The sequence below is a fragment of the Bombyx mori genome, chromosome 9 (assembly GCF_030269925.1).
Source record: "Bombyx mori chromosome 9, ASM3026992v2".
Taxonomy (NCBI): domain Eukaryota; kingdom Metazoa; phylum Arthropoda; class Insecta; order Lepidoptera; family Bombycidae; genus Bombyx; species Bombyx mori.
Genome location: NC_085115.1, coordinates 9,912,556 through 9,928,885, shown reverse-complemented (window position 1 = coordinate 9,928,885; position 16,330 = coordinate 9,912,556). Strand labels below are relative to the sequence as shown.

At 34.2% G+C, this 16,330-nt stretch overlaps 1 protein-coding gene and 1 non-coding gene across 2 annotated transcripts in view; both read left to right on the top strand.

The window, feature by feature from the left end:
* Window positions 1–16,330, top strand: part of LOC101740358 (uncharacterized) — a 101,913-nt gene that overhangs the window by 3,896 nt on the left and 81,687 nt on the right. The window lies entirely within an intron of this gene.
* TRNAR-ACG (transfer RNA arginine (anticodon ACG)) lies at window positions 4,256–4,328 on the top strand. The gene has a single exon. It is a non-coding gene; the product is annotated as a tRNA-Arg (tRNA).

Sequence of the window (16,330 nt, the reverse complement as noted above, 5' to 3'; positions counted from 1 at the left end):
CACACTACCATGTGTTTGACACATACGCGCATATATATTTATTGTTAAAGTCTGTGGTCAAATGGAGAATAGATTAATATGATTAAATGTAGAGGTATAGTCTTTGACAATAGAACCATAACAATGTCCAAACTTATAATTTCAATTAATTATAGTATAATTTCGACTACAGAGGGACCACTAGTGTTAATAGTTACGTTATATGAATAGATTTTGCATCCATACGATATAAAAACCAGGCGACAATAGCATCACATTCCAAGTACCTACTAAAAGCGTTTCTTTATACTTTGACTTAGTAATTATACATCAGACCTGTATGGTGGCCACCTAACGACAATCCTAGTTCCGAATTCAATGTTAATGCTGTCAATTTTATGTACTGAAGCGTTTAAAACTATCTTGTATTTTCTAACTGGTTTAAGTATTTATTTCATTCCTACTTTTACTTTCGGGTATAGACCAGAAAATCGTTATCATTGTGCCAGTTTCAAAAATTACCTGTACAACTTTTTTCCTACCTATTCGTTGGTAACCTAAGGATCTTATTACAAAATTATGCGTGGACGAGTAGGTGAACTCACGGGCTTAGTCTGAGAGAATTTGCTAACACTATCCCTAGCAAAAGCGGTGCCTTGCAGAATCTACCACTACGACCTCGAATCGCGACCCACTGAGAAGATCCGGCGAGAAACTCAGTGGGCTGTGTCTATAGGTTAGTTCGGTCGTCGAACTCGACATTCGACGAGGATTTGCAGTAACCAGTATTTGGGGAGCCTAAAAGGACCTAGAATGGATCCAGGGGATACGACAAGAACTTGATGTCTCCTAAGTATATTGTTAGATAAATAAAAACTATTATATATTATCAGCTACCACGGAATGTATTTTTCGAGAAAGGCTATTTAACTATATATACTGCTTTGGAAAATTACGATTAATATATTAGAGCCATAAATAAAATTTAATAGCTTTGAATTCCTAAAAAGCATAAAAAAAAATTTTTTATACCTACTTATATCCAAGGCCGTATTCCATCTGAGCAAACTTGAAACTACCAAACAGTAAACATTTACAAATTGTGAACCTAAGGAAATCGTTAACCATACATTCCATACCGCCATTCGAATAAATACATTTGATTACGTCCCCAAATTAGGAAGTGAAAGTAAAATACTTATTTACAATCGGCAAATTTTCACTACTCATTGGCATCTGGTTAATACCTGACCCGCATGAAGCGTTGTAAGTTACCTGTTAATTATCCGTGGGTAGTTGTGAACGTAAATTACGTAAGCACAAACACGCTTTCTTTGGTTGAAAAAATTGGTTGTCTATAAAGTCGGTTTACGGACGATATTTTTACTTGATAACGTCATAAAGGGACATTGATGAAAAATTGCATACATTTATGAATTGAATTGAAATATTATCACTGAATTCTCATTATTTTGTAGAATACAAAGGATTTCATTGAAAATTATAATTTTGTCGATAAATTAACGCTTGGGCTAATCGTGCCTCTCTATCGATTGTTTCGCGCTCTCGCTTGCACGCTCGGGTTCAGGCGGAACGTGACACTTTTTCGTGCATGCAGACGGTGTTCATCAATTTATAAGACGTTATCACGTCAAAAATACAATAGTATTTTCCTGGGGAAACTATTTTGATTTCATGATCTTATATTTTATTCAATATTGTGCTTGATTAATAACATAGTAAAAATAACCGCTCAAGCAAGTCTAAGATATGAGTATAGAATTTATTAATTTGCATAATTAATGGTGGTATGACATATTTCAATTTTTTTTTAATTAAATTAAAATGATATTTCTGAAGGGTGGTAACAATTTAATATTACATCAGACTTAGCCATTGAATTAACTTATTTCAAACATAAATTCCAGATCTTTTCTCACGGCGTTATTAATTCAATACACGAATTTGTGATTCATAAAAACCATAAATCTTATAATCAACTCGTGACGGATTCTAAAAAACATTTACATCTCAACATATAATAACTCCCACGGCTCACGATCACCACACAATTGCTTAAATGTCCATACTTCACTTATATAACAGTGGATTGATACCGCAATGAATTTAGTTAGCAAACGGTTACTGCTCCGTTAGCGTTAAGGGGGTCAGGCTCGCGTGCGCACACTTTCAACACGAGCTGGTTAGAACGCGACCTAAAACGCTGCATGCCTTCGAGTGAGGCAGACTAGAACAACGTTCTTTGTGAACCTGGAAAATTTATACATACATATAAGACCGTCAGCGCAAAAGTAGCCTAAGCTTATCACAGTCAGTATGGAGGTAAGCCGGTCACTGTCCTGGTCGAACCCGTCGCTTGCGACGAAGGGCTCGACGAGCGAATTAAACCATAGACACAGTCCACTGAGTTTCTCGCCGGATTTCTCAGTGGGTCGCGTTTCCGATCCGGTGGTAGATTCTGCGAAGCACTGCTCTTGCTGGGGCCAGTGTTAGCAACACTCCGGGTTGAGCCTCGTGAGCTCACCTACACGTTAGGGTGAAGCTGAAATAGCCTCTCAAGGCTATCAGCAAAGGTAGGGGAAAAAAATGGAGGTAATGAGGTTTGAATTTACTTTTGCACTGCTTCGTAAGCAATAATAAAACGCGCGAAAATAATGTTTACAATCTGTTATCTATGGGTGAAACTGGAGATAGGCCAGCTTTCCATCAACATTTATTATGTTTCAAATTAATTGCAATATAAGAAAGAACACAAATATAAAAAATTGTGGGTTAGGCCAATTTTACGCTGACGACCTCAATTATAGAGAACTAAAAGGCTTCAAACGCCATTTCGCTTAATACACGAAATTTATCTCTGTAATAATTAAAGGAGCGTTCTATTTGGTATTAGCATCACCAGTATTTAATTGAACTTCAATTAAGTTTACTCCTGTTTCAAATAGCTGAAAAAGTTATTTTGTTATGATATTTTTTTCCAAATTTTAAACTTTAAATAGCTCTCCTGTAAAGTTGTGAAAATGTCGCTTAAAACAATGAATAGCCTTTCACCCATCGATATATTTATTATCTTTATTAAAAATCGTGTGTTTTCATGGTAATATGTAATGTATGTATATGTAACTAATATTGAATACACCGAAAGTTTTCTTAGTGTTTTTTTTAATTCACCTAAATTAATAGAAATCTTACAGATGCGCAATATGAGCACCGTTGCTCAATTTGATATCAAAGTTTAAATCGTATTTTTATTGTTTAAATTTTCAATTAAAAGCAACAATAAAAATGGGAAATTAGTTGGAAAATAAGGCTAAGAGAATTAAACATTACAGATAAAGAAAAATTCGTAGAACAGCTCGAAAAGATGGATTGTAAATTCTGATGGCCGAATATAAAAGTATCTTACTTAATGTTAAATATCTCCATGATCATCTTACCAATTCTGATGTTATGTGGTTCTAAAATCTGAGCTATTGAAGTAACTGATATTTGAAGACGATATTGCAGACTGTCAAAATCATATTATGATTTATTATTAATTGCCTAAACTATAATAAAAAGACACTAAGAGAAAACTAAGAAGAAACGTGAAGACTTCTTGTGATTTAATAATGTTTTTGGCGCACCTAATAGTCGCCAAGAATCTATTTACAAAGTTTTCAGTGGTATTTTATATTTCTTGGAAGCCCAAATAATTGTTAAGATCTTTATGGTAATTCACGACTGTCTATTCTGCCTATTTCTGCCGTGAAGCAGTAATGCGTTTCGGTTTGAAGGATGGGGCAGCCGTTGTAACTAAACTTGAGACCTTAGAACTTATATATCAAGGTGGGTGGTGCATTTACGTCGTAGATGTCTATGGGCTCCAGTAACCACTTAACTCTAGGTTAGCTGTGAGCTCGTCCCCAATCTAGGGAATAAATAAAAACGACTTATGCGGCAACAGAGGAAATTAAGCACTAAATAGCTAAAGCACCTATAATAATATCAGCGCATAGCTCATTCCTATAGACAAAATGTATACCTGATACTACATTACTAAACTTCGTCGTAGAGATCCTTCATCTCCTTCTAATGCTTACGTTGGAGAGAGAACGGAGATTTTTTGGGCAGACGCGTCACCTATAAGGAGCTTGGCAGAAATACGGACTATACTTGCCCAAATCATTTTGAACGCAAAAACGGTTTTTGTCATTCTCGTCATTAGATGATTCTATTTTAGACTGTTACCTTAAATTTCGTTCCTGCTAAATAAGGTCCTGTGGCGCAATGGATAACGCGTCTGACTACGGATCAGAAGATTCCAGGTTCGAGTCCTGGCAGGATCGTTGACTTCCTTTTTTTATTTTAAGATAGACCATTTATTTTGTCGGCGTCTACCCATTTACATTGTTTATTTTACGAGTATACTGCATACCAGTGTTGTGAAAGTTTGAAGCTAGCAATAAATTCATTAAATTTGCAAAAACACAGATCTAGTTTAAAATTTATTACATACAGTGATCTCATTGCACGTAATATTAGATAGAAAGTTGAAAACTGACCATCAATTAGTCGTGTCAATTAAATTGATCATTGTGAACATATACACGAATAAGTATTAAAATATGATCTTGTACCAATAAAATTTCCCAAAAATGTTGATGAATGTAATTAGGGATATCCGAGAACTGAAATGTGAGTTTTCACAAAATATCAATGATTTCTATTATCGTTACACTACTCACTACAAATTAGCCTTAAGCAAGCTAAAATATTTCATTATTTAGATAATTATGAAAAACTATCTCAGTCTAGATTAAATACAATTCCTTAATGTCGGACCGGGTCATTGTCGGTCTTAAATCAACTACAAATAACCGCATTCTAAGCCTACAAAATTTCTGACATACCAAACTTTCAAATCGTGATTTCAATAGCTATTTGTTATGTAAACGATTCCTAAGCGCGTTGAAGTATTCGCCACAATGGCCACTAGTCTCGATACAGACTAATCTGCATGTCTTCTCAAATTCAAATCACACTGTTTAAGAAACATTTTGTATCGTTGTAACGGTTGACCCATGAGCCTCGTGTCCTCATTAAGAATGACTGTTATAATTTGATGTTCGTTTTTAACAGTTTTTACATGTGATACAGAATTTTATTTGCGCTTCATCAAGCACGTTCTTGTTTTATTTATTGCCTTATTTAAATTATGTTTTTGTATTTTGTATGACGACTGCCCCAGCCTTCAAATTAGTACTCATGGCAGTTTCCTGACAAAAATAGGCAGCTGAGTAACAAGCGAACACACAATAACCCTAACACCTACATATTATTGAACTATATAGTAATACGTGAAGCAAAAACTTTGTATCCCTTTTTACGAAAATTGCGCGGACGGAGGAGTATGAAATTTTTCACACTTATAGAGAATATAGAGAAGAAGTGCACAATGCTAATATTTTTTTTAAATAATATATAATAGATACATTAAATCAATAAAGAAAACATTACACACACTACATACCATGTATTTGACGCACACACGCATGCATACTATTTATTGTCAAACTTTTGTTCTTGGCGTCTGTTGTCAAATTGAGAATAGATAAAATATTGTTTGCTTTGTTAATATTTTTTATAGTGGCGAAATTTGTGATTATAGAAGTATAAAATACAATCATAATAGTGTACAAACTTACAATTCCAATTAATTATAGTCGAATTTCGACTACTGCGGGACCTCTAGTATTATTGAATACATCTACATCTAAGACATTTATAGTGACCACAAAATTAACAAATGTGTACTGTGTAAAATAATAATGTATGTTTGTTTATTTTGCAATTGTAACGCTAACCACGACACGGGCACGTAACTTATTTGTTTAACTGAATATTGGTTTACTTAAAATGCGAAATGAAAATCTTAAAATGCTTGCACGACATTATCATTAACACAGCAAGGTACTTGTATGAAAGGGGATTGCCCACTCTCCATAGTGTGCTAGGCCCAAGATGGACATCAAATATTACTATAAAAATGTACTGATTCAAATTGTTAAATGTATTGGATATCTAAAAAATATATTGAAATTGACGCCACTATTATAAAAAATATAATAAAAATAAAAACTCGTTTTGAGGTTAATTTTCTACATAAATAAGTGTCGGATTGTGAGATACTTCAAGAACTTTTCTTTTCTTAATGTTTAAGATGTTCCTAATGTATTTTTATCCAATAGGGTATAAAAAACACACTTAATTCTTTAAATATCTATATTTTCTTCATCTTCATACACAATTAGTATCATCTAAAAATAGCAAAGGAGAGCATATACACGGTTTTAAATCTCGGTCAGGGTAAAACCACAATTCACACAATGTTTTTAGTCGTAGTATGAAACGTTATTGATAAAAGTAAAATAAATCGAAGAAAAATCAAAACACATCCATTTTGTACGCAAGCACAACACCACAAGCAGCAAGCGAAGTGTCAGTCAATCAGATTAAATTCAGTGTTGTCAGTATAAAGAAAAATAATTACATGAAATTCATATATCGATTATTTTTTTAAATAACCGATAATTGATTTATATATATTTTTTTTTACGAGTACACATTATTTTTTATGTTTTTGTTTTAGTTGTACATATTTAAATAACAATACTAGTAAAGTTTTTTTTATTGCTTAGATGGGTGGACGAGCTCACAGCCCACCTGATGTTAAGTGGTTACTGGAGCCCATAGACATCTACAACGTAAATGCGCCACCCACCTTGAGATATAAGTTCTAAGATCTCAAGTATAGTTACAAGTTAAAGTCCAATGGTTATGTCTTCCATGTTATTTTATGTGCATAAAATTCATTAAAATCGATTGATTAATGATAATACTTAAAATGATTTATTTACATGTTTTATTTATATACTCAAAATATTTACTTTATACGTAAAAGGTTTTGAAGCTGGCAATATTTTTCCCGCAAAAATAAAAATCCTTGTTTTTTCAATAGAGTTACTTTTTTTAAACTACTTATTGTAAACTGTAGTGGCGCTTATTTGCAAGAAAGTAAATGCATATTTATTAATGACAAAATTAATGCACTAAGTATTTTTTCTATAATCTATTGTCCGCTTTGGGCCTAAAATGGGCCATCCCCTTTATTCAGATGAAGAACGTGAAAATAACAGAATGCACTTACACGCTTCGCTCTGACTACTGCAAAACAAATGAACCTCTTGTGAGTCCGCGCGGGTGGGTACCACCACCCTACCTATTTCTGCCGTGAAGCAGTAATGCGTTTCGGTTTGAAGGGTGGGGCAGCCGTTGTAACTATACCTGAGACCTTAGAACTAATATCTCAAGGTGGGTGGCGCATTTACGTCGTGGATGTCAATGGGCTCCAGTGACCACTTAACACCAGGTGGGCTGTGAGCTCGTCCACCCATATAAGCAATAAAAAAAAAGCGTCTTTATTTTATCATTTTGCCTGAAATCTTTACTCAAAGTCCCGACAATAACTCTAGTATATATCATCGTAATAAATTGAACAGTAGTATATGAAAATAAGACCATTAGTTAAATCCATACACGCGCAGTCTCTCGTACTTTGACAAAAACTACTGAAGTGTCAATAACAAGTACCAAAGTAGCAACTCTATCGATCAAACGTCGGTAGCGTATCAATCGCAGATACACAAACCTAATTTACAGTAAAGTTATAGTATTGGAAATGTTTGATTTATTATCATAGCAGTTGATGTTTTACTTGAACGATGCTATGCTAATAGGGGATGAGAAAAGAATTGGGCAAAAAAGGTCACATCTATATATTAATACGTGAAGCAAAAACTTTGTATCCCTTTTTACGAAAATTGCGCGGACGGAGGAGTATGAAATTTTCCACACTTATAGAAAATATAGAGAAGAAGTGCACAACGCTAATATTTTTTTAAAATAATGCATAAAAGATACATTAAATCAATAAAGAAAACATTACACACACTACATACCATGTATTTTACGCACACACACATGCATACTATTTATTGTCAAACTTTTGTTCTTGACGTCTGTTGTCTAATTGAGAATAGATTACTTAAATATTGTTTGTCTTTGTTAATATTTTTTATAGTGTAGTCTTGGCGGAATTTGTGATTAAAGAAGTATAAAATACAATCATAATAGTGTACAAGCTTACAATTCCAATTAATTATAGTCGAATTTCGACTACTGCGGGATCTCTAGTTCAATTTAAATCACAAACGATATCTTGAGTTTTTTGACAATGTTTTTAGTGAAACAAATTGGGAGCATTGTTAAAAATACCAAAAAACCTATAAGTATCGGATTCATATCATCTTCGAGTTAATCTAAAGTCAACGTCGCCAAACGACCTATTTTATGAGTATTATTTTTTTATTGCTTAGATGCATTTTTTTTGCATTTTTTTTGCTTAGATGGGTGGATGAGTTCACAGCCCACCTGGTGTTAAGTGGTTATTGGAACCCATAGACATTCACAACGTAAATGCGCCACCCATTCGCAGTATATTCGCAAAACTAGACCTATATACCTATAGATGTTACAATGAAATTTTATATTAAAATAAAATTCATCTCGTCGTGTCGGCTTTGTACCCGACTCCCTTCACAAGTGACCTTGTCTTGTTGCAAGGCAGTCGTTCGCCTCGATGGAATGTGACCGCAACTCAGCTTTGTTGACAAACCTCAATAAATTCCTTTAAGATAAGACACGCTGTTTTCATGTATTCTTTTCCGTAGTAATTCACATAATGCATGTAATGCATATCACCTTTTGAGCCGTATCAAAAAAACGAGATCAAAGAATATGTTTTGCTCTCAAAAGTGAAGTAAAGAATATAGACTGGTGGTAGGACCTCTTGTGAGTCTGCGCGGGTAGGTACCATCACCCTGCCTATTTCTGCCGTGAAGCAGTAATGCGTTTCGGTTTGAAGAGTGGGGCAGCCGTTGTAACTATACTTGAGACCTTAGAACTTATATCTCAAGATGGGTGGCGCATTTATGTTGTAGATGTCTATGGGCTCCAGTAACCACTTAACATCAGGCGAGCTGTGAGCTCGTCCACCCGTCTAAGCAAAAAAAATATAGACATTTTAAACAATTCAAACATTGCATCCATATTGGATTTCGTCATTGCAAAATTAACTTAAATTCTTCAATGAATAACAAATACAAATCTAAATCCGTACACACGCTATCATAAATACCAATTAATTCATTGTCTATAGCTAGAATGTCGAATGGCGGCCTCAGCTGAAAATGTCGTAATGTTGCCAAATGAACTAGTCAAGTGGGAGTCGAAAAGCCTGCGTCTAATGTACCTACGCAATAACTGACAAAGCTTTTGTATTATCAAACACGTACCAATGTATTATATGCATTGCGTTTAATTGTGATACTCATGAAAATATATTTTCGGGAACTGAACGAAGATGCTGTGACAATAACGAAGGATAACTAAGACGAATAACAATGAAAACGTGAGATTAAGCCGTAAAAGTAGTTTTAATTATATCCACGGCTCGTGAAAACCGAAATATATCGTAAATACTACTACTACTGTATTGTCATTGTTTTGTATCCCGAATTAAGTGCAGTAAAGACTTTTATTAGGCATTGTCGGCATTAACGGCCGTCTGGTGTAGTAGTAAGTGACATGGTCACTACACAAGGAGGTCGCGGGTTCGAATCCCGCCAAGGGAAGATATTTGTATGATAAATATAAAATGTGTTTTCCAGGGTTATGGATGTATATTAAATATATGAATGTGTATAATAAAAATCTTACATTTATTTCCGTTATCTGGTACCGGTAACACAAGTTCTTTACGAACTTAGTACGGGACCAGTTAACTTGGCGTGATTGTTAGTAAATATTTATTTATAGTGACTCAAGACCATAATGTTTGATTTATTGTAGATGCTAAAAATTATTCACGCTTAAATTTTCAGCGAAATCTGCTGTCTTACTGTATCTTAGGCTTAAAACTTACTCACCACATTTGCCGGCGAACAAAAAAATGGCACACCCAAAATCGTACTTGCAACATACAACAAACGAAATGATTTCCATTTTTATCGGCCGAAAATCAATACAGATAGAATAAATAATAGTACGAGTAGTTTCTTTCTTTTTTTTTTTGCTTCTGTAATTCATTCTTATTCTCAGTGAATGCGTCAATAAAAACCGTGAATTCAGTCTCACGAATTCAAATGAGACTGCGAAGATTTTCGTATCGGGATCCGGAGAGTCGGAACGCAGAAAAAAAACTGTATTGGCGGAACGTTTTCAGCGGTCGTGAAACGAACGGTTGTTACGGAATGGATATCGTGAAATCGAATATCGGACCGGTTATCCGGCCCGGTTGATCTCACTGGCGAAACGAGCTTCTGATAATTTGAGGTTTTGACTAAACGTGTTTTCCGCTTTGGTTCTTTTTATATCAAAAAGGTTCGGTAAACCTTTTCGCTACTGTCGCGAGTTACTAAATATTTTATTTTGCTATTTTATTTTATGTTCTTTTCAATTAAATTTAGGAAATACTTTAATACGTTTAAATGTATTAAAGTATTTATTTGAATAAAAATAAAAACTTTACTGTCAGCTCAGATTGCGTGAGTTAATCTAAAAAAAAATTTAATCCTATAATAAACTTAATGATTTTTCATTCAGGTCAACAACAGAAACACGTGCGACGAATGTTTTCTTGTCTATACTAATATTATAAAGAGGAAAGATTTGTTTGTTTGTTTGTTTCGAATAGGCTCCGAAACTACTGGACCGATTTGAAAAATTATTTTTCCATTAGAAGCCGACATTGTCCCTGATGAACATAGGCTACTTTTTTTTATTTATTTTTTATTTTATTTTTTTGGTTTCATGTGCGTTTTAATGTTTCCGAAGCGAAGCGAGGGCGGGTCGCTAGTTTTTAATAAATCGGAAAAAAAATACCGCGACTCACGTAACATTACGTTGTACTTGATTTCACAGTTAAGTAACCACAAATAATATAGCACAGAATCATGTCTACACACCGTATACCCACGGTAGGTAGGGGCCGAGGTCACCTAAATAATACAAAATTACTTAATTTTAAGTTAAATTCTTCATCATCATATTAACAAACGGGCTTCAACTATTAAATATAGAGTTATTTCATAGAGTTTGTGAGAAAACTTCATCAAGTAAGCTATTTAATATTTTATTGAAATAAATCAATTTGCATTGTCAAAATGAACTAACTACATGCTCTTAATGCGCGATTTAATTTTATATTTCAATCATGAATTAGCGCTGCCGTAAGAATATATGTAGAACTTTTTTTTTTATTGGTGGTGGACGAGCTCACACCCCACCTGGTGTTAAGAGGTTACTGGAGCCCATAGACATCTACAGCGTAAATGCGCCACCCACCTTGAGATATAAGTTCTAAGATCTCAGTATAGTTACAACGGCTGCCGTACCCTTCAAATCGAAACGCATTACTGCTTCACGACAGAAATAGGCAGGGCGGTGGTACCTACCTACCCGCGCGGACTCACAAGAGGTCCTACCACCAGTAAAAAGTAAAAATTCAATTGAAGTTCTCAACTTACCCTACAAAGTTAGTTATTAAAATAACACAATACCCTGCTTCAAATCATGGACAAGCCCGGAATTAATATCTAGATGTAACGCAATGAGAATCGAACTTAGTGTTAGCTGATTTTTAGTCACAGAAAAATCTGACACGCGATGAATGCGAGTTAAACAAATATTCTCACGTCTACATTACCCGATAACAGCTTCTCGAAGACGTGACTACCATGCCGCATACGTGTTGTTGCCGCTTAAAATTATAGTCTGCCATTTGGATCATAAGTCAAGAAGAGACATCAATAACGTCACTAGCTAGCTATTCAACCTTGACAGAAGAATTTAATGATTATTAAATTATGCTTATGAATTTAAAATGGAATTTATTATGATTCAACAAACGTCTGTGTTCTTGTATCTATCTAGTTATCAGTACAAAGATGTTCACTGTTGAACATATTCCTCCACGAAGTTTCACCATAACCATTACCTACCTACGCAGGTTTAATTCTAGTGCCCAACTAAATGAAATTAAATGACAAAATTCTTAAACTGCTTGGATTAGTCATAAAAAAACCATAATAGAGAAAAAGTATTTTTTTATTGTTTAGATAGGAGGACGAGCTCATAGCCCGCCTCAAGTGGTTACTGAAGCCCATTGACATCTATAACGTAAATGCACCACCCATCTTGAGATATAAGTTCTAAGGTCTCAAGTAATTATAGTTACAACGGCTGCCCCACCCTTCAAACCGAAACGCATTTTTGCTTCACGGCAGAAATAGGCAGGGCGGTGGTACCTACTCGCGCTGACTCACAAGAGGTCCTACCACCAGTAATTACAAAAACTATAATTTTGCCGGTTTGATTTTTATTACACGATGTTATTCCTTCACCGTGGAAGTCAATCGTGAGCATTTGTTGAACAGTTATTGTGGACATAAATAAATAAATTTCTATACCAAGTAATAATCACGCTATTCCAAATAACTTTCTTTCTAGACCTACAGATTTAACAAGTCATAAGCCGCTTATTATTCTACAGTCGCCTGAGGGGGCTCCTTCAGAATAATAAATGTTAACACTACATAGCCATTCGGCAAAGAAACTGCCGATATCGCCACAGCACTCTCTAACGGCCGTTGAATACAAAATAATACTTAAATATCTTATAATGTAATAACCTCGTACTTATGTTTTTGTCCACGTAGATCGTAGTTATATGGGATCGTGTATAAACGTTTAAGATTGAATAAAACGGATACTACTTCTGCTTTTAGGATTCATATTTTCTTCTTCTTTGTCCTTTTATCGTACTAAGTTTATTCAGCATATGTAATACCTATTTATGGAACGAAGTTCCTTATGGGACGATGCGGAGGAGTACCCTAACCGGGAAAAAACGTCCGTAACGTAAGATTTATTATATTTAGTTTGTTATCAACAGATGTCGCTGCACGTAAATTCAACAATTCCTCGAATAGAACTTTTTTTTTGTAATAAGGAACTTCGTTCCTCTCCGGTGTCCTACGACACCACATATCTTTTTTGCTTTGTATCCCCGTCCTGGCGTCCAACCCAGTGTAGAAAATAGAAACACGAGTGGTCGGCTACATACGTATGATACGTATTTTCCGAGCGCCATGTCCGTCTTCAAACGAAGCTTGTGGAGAGTACTTAACGGTAGGCAGCGGCTAGGCTCTGCTCCGGACATTGCTGACGTCCATTTGCGATGGTGATCATTCAGTATTCACCACCAGGTGGACCATATGCCCGTATGCCTACAAGGGCAATAAAAAAAACCTTATATAGCTTTACAAGATAAGTTCAGAAAAAAATCAATAATTAAATCTGCCTACACGGACTTGAGTACTATGTTAAAATAAACCATTCATAAATTGATTATTTGACTTCAACACATCTACAAGGAGACCTATAAAACTCAATGCTATTTATAATTGATCGCGTGACGACAAACACTTTCAAATTTTCAGTTATAAATTTGGTATAGCTCAAATCGATTTCAGATTTGGAACTAGAGTCTATTTTTGTTGGTGAACGAATCAAGACAAAAAAAAACACGTAAATCGGTTTTAAAAGTTACGATTAACTGTCTGTATTGTTGTTGGATACTTTAAATTTAAACAAAACTTATCTTTCTGAAAATTTCCTAAAGAAATTTGGAACTGAAATAGAATTTACTTGTGAAATTCGGCTACATTTTTTTGTTGCTGTTACTATAACAAATACGAATGGGGCCATTTATTGAAAACTATACAGAGTAAAAAGAAGTAACGAAAAGAAAGTAAAACAATTTACTTCACCTAGGGTGATATATGCTTCCTTAATGCCATAGCAAACTTTACCGCCGTTTCTAAAAATAACCACAGCTCTAAGAAGAACCTAAGAAAAAACCCAGCGGGCTGTCTTGTTTTCTTTTAATTTATTATAATATATAGCTGACTCGGCAGACATCGTAGTGCCTCAATCGATAAATAAAAGATCTATAAACTTTTGTATAAAATAAACTTAAAACAAACAAAAGGAATCCGTCCGATAGGGGACACATTAAAGGAACAACAAAATTGTTAATTTTATTTAATTCCGAGCATTTTTATATTTATTTACGTTTTAAACCTTCTCTGGACTTCCACAAGTAATTCAAGACCAAAATTAGCCTAATCGTTCCAGCCGTTCTCGAGTTTTAGCGAGACTAACGAACAGCAATTCATTTTTATATATTTTCTCTTTCTTTTTATAAAATAAATTCACTAAGTATGTTCTTTCAAGTCGAGGGAGGAAGTCGATCATTGAATTCCGCGTTGTACGACACAACAATGCAATACAAAACTCGTACTAAGTTTTACGAACTATGCGCTTGTCCCGACTCTTTGTAGATCTGCGCAATTCTCCTAACTGCCGAAAGTTCTAGACATTCTTGGACCTTATTGTACGTCTAACCGACTACGGGGGCTTGTTTTTCGAAATTAAATTTCTCAACGGTTCGAAGACTCTATTACGTAATACGATTAGTGTCGTGAAAATTAATAAAATCGCGAAAACCAATGGCTAATAGCTTTTGAGCTACTTCAATAGTTATATTATTATATGATAATTTACTGCCGTGAAGCAGTAACGCGTTTCGGTTTGAAGGGTGGGGCAGCGGTTGTAACTATACTGAGACTAGAACTTATATTTCAAAGGTGGGTGACGCATTTACATCATAGATGTTTATGGGCTCCAGTAACCACTTAACACCAGGTGGGCTGTGAGTTCGTCCACACAACTAAGCAATAAATAAATAAAAATTTGTAGTCAAATTTAATACGAATTTGTTCATAGATTTTTGCACACTAATTTCCACAATAGCTAACGAGAAATTAACCTCAGATCGTACTAGTATTGTTTTGACAATTTTACGACAAAAAAACATACCAATTTTAAAGCATATACATATTACACGCAATATACATAGTAGGTACATTGTCACATAGCTCTTAAAATAATGTGTCCCATGTTGTGGTACGCAGCGTCGGCTAAAGAACGCAACGCAACCTTATTTTTTTATGAAATCACAAATATAAACATCTAACACACTTTATCATTCGACAAAATTAAATCCTACTTCAGTACGTGCCAATTCATGGACAAGTACTAACAACGCTGTACATACTACTTATGTTTATATATACATGCAATCTTCTTATAAACTCTGCGACTTTGCAAGCAAGGTCAATTATTTGTCATAAATCAGCACTCATTTACTTTTGTTTATAATACATTTTACTTTGTAAGGCAATTTGATAAACAATCTCGTTATATTTTGTCAATTGTTGTGCGTGATAATATGATAATGTGTAATAAAATAATGTATTGTGAACCATGTGATTGTCAAAATACAAGCTCAAGTGCAAAAGGGTAATTGGCATTGATTTAAATAAAACTTTTGTTATTAGTATGAAGAGTATCATTGTTGAAAATTAAGACACAAAATTGGCTTTCAAAAAACACGTGAACTGAGGCTAAAGGAATGCGATGATCAACCATCTGACACATGGGAAAAACCCAACAGCTAGATAATGTTTTATTACTTGACACAGGCAAAAATAAAAGAGTTCGGTATCTTTTTCTCCGCAATTTTGAAACATTTTTTTTGTTTTTTTTTTTGGTATCTATTAACGAGTTTTAGTGTGATAATAAAAGATATTAAGGTAAAATTCTAAATTTACAAGAAAAACATACAAAACCATAACAAAGGACTAATTAAATTGAATCTAAATATGAAGGCCACAATGTGTCACTAATTACAGTATAAATTTCTACAAATGATTTTGATTAATGTATTTATTAATCCTAGTTTATTTTATTTTGTGTTAGCGAATGGGGGATTAAATTTAAAATAAAAATACGAAGCACTATTAAACGCTTATACAAAAATTGCCTATAATTTAAATACCGAAATACTATAAAACATTTATTTATTACTTGTAACATCTGACTATCGTAAGCATTTTTCGTTTATGAATCATCAGATAATAACTATACCTGGTCGATTTTTTGTACGTTTCTGACGAGACCCGGAACATCAAAACCGGTTGTTCTCTTGATGTATAACTACATACGTCCTCTTGTAAAAACAATGTTTTTTTCGCCTTTTGCTGTTGCATCCTCTTTTTAAATTCATTGGATCCAAGTTCCAATTCAAGTTTTAAATTGTCCAAAA